A 5,718-nucleotide genomic window follows, 5' to 3' on the forward strand; every position below is an offset into this window, starting at 1 on the left:
TTTCGGATTATTTTGGTTTTTCAATATTGGGTTAATACCGATTTATTATTGAGCTTCAATCATAATGAATCTTACATTTATAACTTATAATGACGAGATTTGATGAAAAAACACTTTAAATTTATGATTAAATCATGGTTTATCATTGTGAGGGAAAGATAACTACTATTGAAACCAATGGATAACAAATTACTAAGATGATAACTAATATTGAACTAAACCCTATTATCCAATCATTCATTTATTTATCCAACTAGTTAATCAATGGAAGCAGTATTACAATTTACAAATCAATCTCTCTATTCATAACCTAATATTCAATGATTTGTAGCAATTCCTCTTACAATAAAAAATTTTCTCACTAATATTGTAAAAAATGGATGGTCAATTCACCAATTTATAATCTCATAATCTCATAATCATTTATTTTTTTATTGGTTTCATTCGGTTTGGTTATTGGTCGGTTTGGTTTGGACCGATTTTTAGCCAGTCCCAACATACCTCAGCCCAAAACCAATCTAATAAGGATCGGTTTGGTTTAGTTCGGATTTTATCGGTTGGTTTTGGTCAATTTTATCGGTTCGGGCTAGGTTTTGACACCAGAAGGAATCAATCGATAGGTGCCAATATTTTTGAATTGTAACGTGGAAGAATGATGTGGTAATTCAAAATGTAATGAGGATAGCTTCTTTTCAACCTACATCAAAAGAGTGGACACATCCCACCTTCCATCCCAACATTGAATCACCGTCCCCACATTACCAAGGCCCAAGGGGACCTGATCCAGATTCATCAAAGGGAATTAAGCTCCTTCATGTTTCCCACCATCCCACTTGGGTCCGGATTCATCAAAGGTTGGCTCTTTTTTTATCGTTAGATGATGTTTCAGGTGGATAGCATTTTAGCAACTAGGCAAAAGGGAGTAGGAAAAGCTGGTTTATCTGACAGTATCCAAAAGTCTCGCATAGGGGATTTTAATTTCTGTTCTTGGTGCCTCCGAAAGTTTAATGCCTTCCCTACACTATGAGGGTTTATTGGGTTTTTACATATAGGGTCAAGCACAGATCCACGGTGTTACAAAAAAAGAAAAGAAAAAGGAAGCACAGATCTATGGAGGAATCAATAGGAGCCCATGATTGCACTTCTTGAAAAGGAAAGAAATTGGTGCAAATCAAATACCAATATAATTGAGAAGAGTGGATCAAGTGATCAACCCTTAGACAGTAAAACACTCAAAACTGCCAGACCAAGGCCCCTTGACTTATCCTTTTTGTGGGAATGGGGTTCCACGCTTAGGACTTTGGTATACTAAAGGTTGGTGTCTCTTTAGATAAAATATCTGTTTTCATGTTTCTTAATTGGGTTTTTATTGTAGTTTTCTATGGGGAAATGAGTGTTATTTGATCGCACAACTCCTATGCCTATATACAAAGGCAACAAAATGATGTGCCCACCCTTATGAAACACAAAAAACCCAACTCTCTTAATGTATTTAATTTATTAGTTATTATTATTATTATTTTGGTAAACTATGAGTTTCAGTTATTTTATTTATTTATTTTTAAATAGAAAGAGGATTATTTATTTATGCATGTCCAACGTGAGGTATCCAATGTACATAGTTCAGATAACCAAGGAATAGATAAGGGCTATGATGTCTGCCATGGACAAAGCCTTTCTGAGTAGGGAATTGGCGACACTGTTAAATTCATTCCCTTGGACTGTGATGAAAAGAACAATATATGAGGAAGGAAATCAAATACTGAATATCTTGGATGATGGAGACCACTTTGAGGTTTTGGAGTGCAATAGAGCTAGGGATGAATTCACCGAATGGGGTGTCCCAAGTGAATTATTGATGATAAAAAAATCTAGTTCTAGTTTTATCTTCATATGACATGGACACATAAAAATCTCTATTCAATATAAGTATGTATATTCACATTTATGTATCAAATTTCTATTCCAAAGAATACCTACTGTGACAACTTTAGTTGCCAAAATTTTTTTAAGTATAAACTCTAGGACAAACAATCGCCCAATAAAATCATACGAATTAATCATTAAATGAGGTAGTTAGAAGCTTCAAGAAGTGTTAGTGTACTACATTTTTTCTTCTACGGTGTCAATTCATATCAGCCATCATCAACTTAGCTTCTCCCTTCGCTTGTGATCCATGGTTGCCCTAAAATTTTAAACAGAAAAAGAGCAAACATAAATCAGAAACTTGAAACTGAGAAAAAGAGAGTCAAAAACCAATGTAAAATGTGGCAATTAGTGATCGATAACAAACCGGGGAAATTAATGATCTAACAAAAGGTGAAGGCTATGTTTGATTGTAAGGGAAATTAAAGGGAAAGGAAGTTAAATTTTCATACTTAAAACAGAAATATATGTAATTATTACCTATGTGATTTTAACATTAACTTCAAATCAATTCATATTTTGTTATAAAATTTCATTTTATTTTGTATCCAAAACCCTTTAAATAATATATCATTACTAAATATGATAGTTTATACAAACATGAACATATGTGTTAAGATTATAGACATTTCTTTTTAAAATATGAAAATTTCATTTTCCTCCAATTCTTTAAATTCCCATTGCAATCAAACCGTGTCAAAAGAAAATGTGACACTTACCGAGTACTTGTTAGGCCGAGAATCTCTTGGAGACGTCCTTTGAAATCATCTTCCACATAAGATCCTTTGCCGCCGGCGACACAGTAAAAATTCCGAGCAGGAAACCGGAGATTCTCACGAAGCACCGCTTCAAAGATATCAGATACAGAATCCCCATAAAAAGGAGGGATTCCGGACAACATTACGTACAAAATAACTCCCGCACTCCAAACATCCACTTTCTCAGTGTAATCCCTTCCAGAAAGCACCTCAGGAGCAACATAGTGAGGCGTCCCAACGATCCCCTTCATGGATTGTCCGTCGTGAAAGATCTTAGCAGATCCAAAACCAGCCAGCTTCAGCCGGTTCCGACTGTCAAAGAGTATATTACCTGGCTTAATGTCACGGTGAGCGACACCCTTCCGGTAGCAATGAACGATCGCCAATTATGGAAGAGTGTAGACTTGAGACTTACTCCTCGTTGTTCAAATCCCTTTGGGAATACTCGTCAATTAGCTTTTCAACACGTGTCTTCTCGTTACTCAAATTCCTTTGGGAATACTCTTTATCTAGTTTTGCAACACGTGTCTTATCCAACGGCTTATTAATTTTCTCGAAAATACAAACGGTTACTAACCTTTTTTTTTTTTTTGGTAGAAACTAACGGAACTAACGGTTACTAACCTTGTTTGGGAAGGACTGTGATTTTGTTGGCTAGTGACGAAAGTAATTTTCATTTCTACCAAAACAAAAAAAGAAGAAGAAAGTAATTTTCATTCCCGATTTGCCCTTTTCTTTTCAAGAAAAGACATAGGTTGCAGTTATAAAGTTCCATATAAGATAGTAAAATATAAGAGAGTAAAATAATGTGGAGGGCTGCCCTTTGTATCTCCAACCTGCTTTTCACAACTGAGACCAACGGTACTATTGATAAATGAACAATACTTCCTACGTCAAAGTGAGATCATGCTTCACTGACAACAATTATTTCTACAAACTTAGCATGATGACTTGTCACTATGGTGAGGGCACTAGTTGTCTTCATTTAAGTCAACTTAGAACCCACAATATATTTACAGGAGAAAATGTACACTCCTTGATCGTGCAGTACTCTTGTGCCAAAACCTGGGAGTGGCACCTTACCCTTCATGTTGGGTGGTGAGGGTACTAGTTGGCCACATGTTGGCACAGGGGCCATGTGACTCGACTTAAGAAATTCTGTCCTACACGACAACAAATCCAACATTGCCTTATAAATTTTCTAATGTTTAACTTTTTTATTATTATTATTATTATTATTATTATTTTTTTTTTATAACTTGGTCCCCAACACCCGAGATAAACGTGAAGGGAGTAATAGATTGACATATCATCATCAGTAGTAATTGATCTTCCACATTTCTTAAATAATGATTCTGTAGGCAAACATGAAATCATCTATCTTGTTTGGTTTTCAAAACATAAACTATAAATAATTACCAAATTCCACGCATTTGAATAATGGTTTCATCCATTGCTATGCAATCTTCTACCTTAAACCATGAGGATACACAACCAAGAAACTAATAGAGATGTTCTGATTTTCGAAGTTTCCATTACTTAAGAAATGATAAAAGTTTCTCTTTGGTCCATATGTCCTATTCTTTCTCTTGTCTATATATACAGGATCCATTTTTCGAATTCAAACCTTTTTCAGAACCATGTCCTTCTATTATTAGTAAAGGTACATATAATCTATAGTTGGCATCTTAAGGTTGTTTGTGTGGCCTTGCAGATATACTGGATATAAGGAAGTCTAGGTCGAGGGGTTAGAACCAGGCACTTCACAGGTGTACGGCTTTTGTCAAAAGGTGGTGTACGAGGATAATGTGGAGCGATGTGGATATTGCAAGTGAGTAGGTCATTTGATTTCCAAGTGCAGGCTGAAAAAGTTGGACGATGAAAAGTAGTGTGTGGTGGAGAACTCATCATAGGTTCCAGGGGTGGTATATGTTGAAGATGGAGTCAACTCAGGTGGGGGTAACTCAATGAGAGAGCTTCCTACCAGGGGCCGATCTTCACCACATCAATAGAATATTCTTGATCCTATTAAAAATTCAATCTTACCGAATTCAAGTTTGCCTAACGCTGGGGGAGATATTCAAATAATTTTGGAAACTTCTAATATTATCTCTAATGGATTAGGAAAGGAGTCCAATGTTGAATATGATACTGGAAATAAGGGAGGCTCTATGTCTGGGACGGTTATAGAATCGGATTCTGATTCTACTCCTCTAAGTAAGGAAGGTGAGATGTTTGGCATGGAAGAGGGATTGGATGCTAATTCTGACCCAAACCCAATGGAGGACCAAATCCATGGAGGCTATGTTGACTCTCCTGTGGTTCCATTGGGTGGAGGGAATCCAGGGTGACTTTTGCTGAGTGCTACAGTTCCAGAGGGGAGGTATCCCTCAGGCTCTAGAAGACTCGGTGGGGGTCAAGGCCCTGGTCGTGGAGGTACGATGGCTAGTGGGGTGCAGTGAGTAGGTGAAGACCCTGTGAGGACCACATTGTGTCTTCTCAGCCCATGGTGGAATGTTCAAGGGGAACGGTCTCTGTTGTTCATTCAGAGGTATTGAGGGTGGATAAGGTACCTGTGGTTATGGAGAAGGAGGCTGGAGGCATGGTTGCGGGTGGAAAGCAAAGGAAGATAGCAGTTGGTCAGGCTAAAAAGTCTGATAAAAATCAACCCTCAAAGAATTGATCCCTGGAGGTTCTGTATTGGAATATTCGGGGTGTTAGGAAGGTGCTGGGCTAGGTGCTTTATGTCAAATGGTGAAGGAGCATGCCCCGAATGTGATATGCTTGGCTGAACCCATGGTTCAAGTATGTAAGTTTCCAACAATTTTCTTTAGCAATTTTCTTTAGTAGGATCATATGGAAGTTGGGGCTTTCACGACCAGTCGTGGCCGGTATGTTTGATCAACATATGTCAGTGGTCTTTGAATGGCTACGCAGTAGAGTGGGAATCTCTTTTGTTCATGCAAGTTCATTTAAAATTAATCGTCGGCAATTGTGGTTAATTTGGAGTTGCAGGTGTCTGCTTTGGTCCCTT

The 5,718-nt window shown here is 37.3% G+C and overlaps 1 pseudogene; it reads right to left on the reverse strand.

The window, feature by feature from the left end:
• Nucleotides 1-2,655: 2,655 nt before the first annotated feature.
• On the reverse strand, nucleotides 2,656-3,070 carry LOC122089670 (annotated as a pseudogene).
• Between the last annotated feature and the right edge of the window lie 2,648 nt (nucleotides 3,071-5,718).

Source organism: Macadamia integrifolia, chromosome 9 (genome assembly GCF_013358625.1).
Source record: "Macadamia integrifolia cultivar HAES 741 chromosome 9, SCU_Mint_v3, whole genome shotgun sequence".
NCBI classification, from domain to species: Eukaryota; Viridiplantae; Streptophyta; class Magnoliopsida; order Proteales; family Proteaceae; genus Macadamia; species Macadamia integrifolia.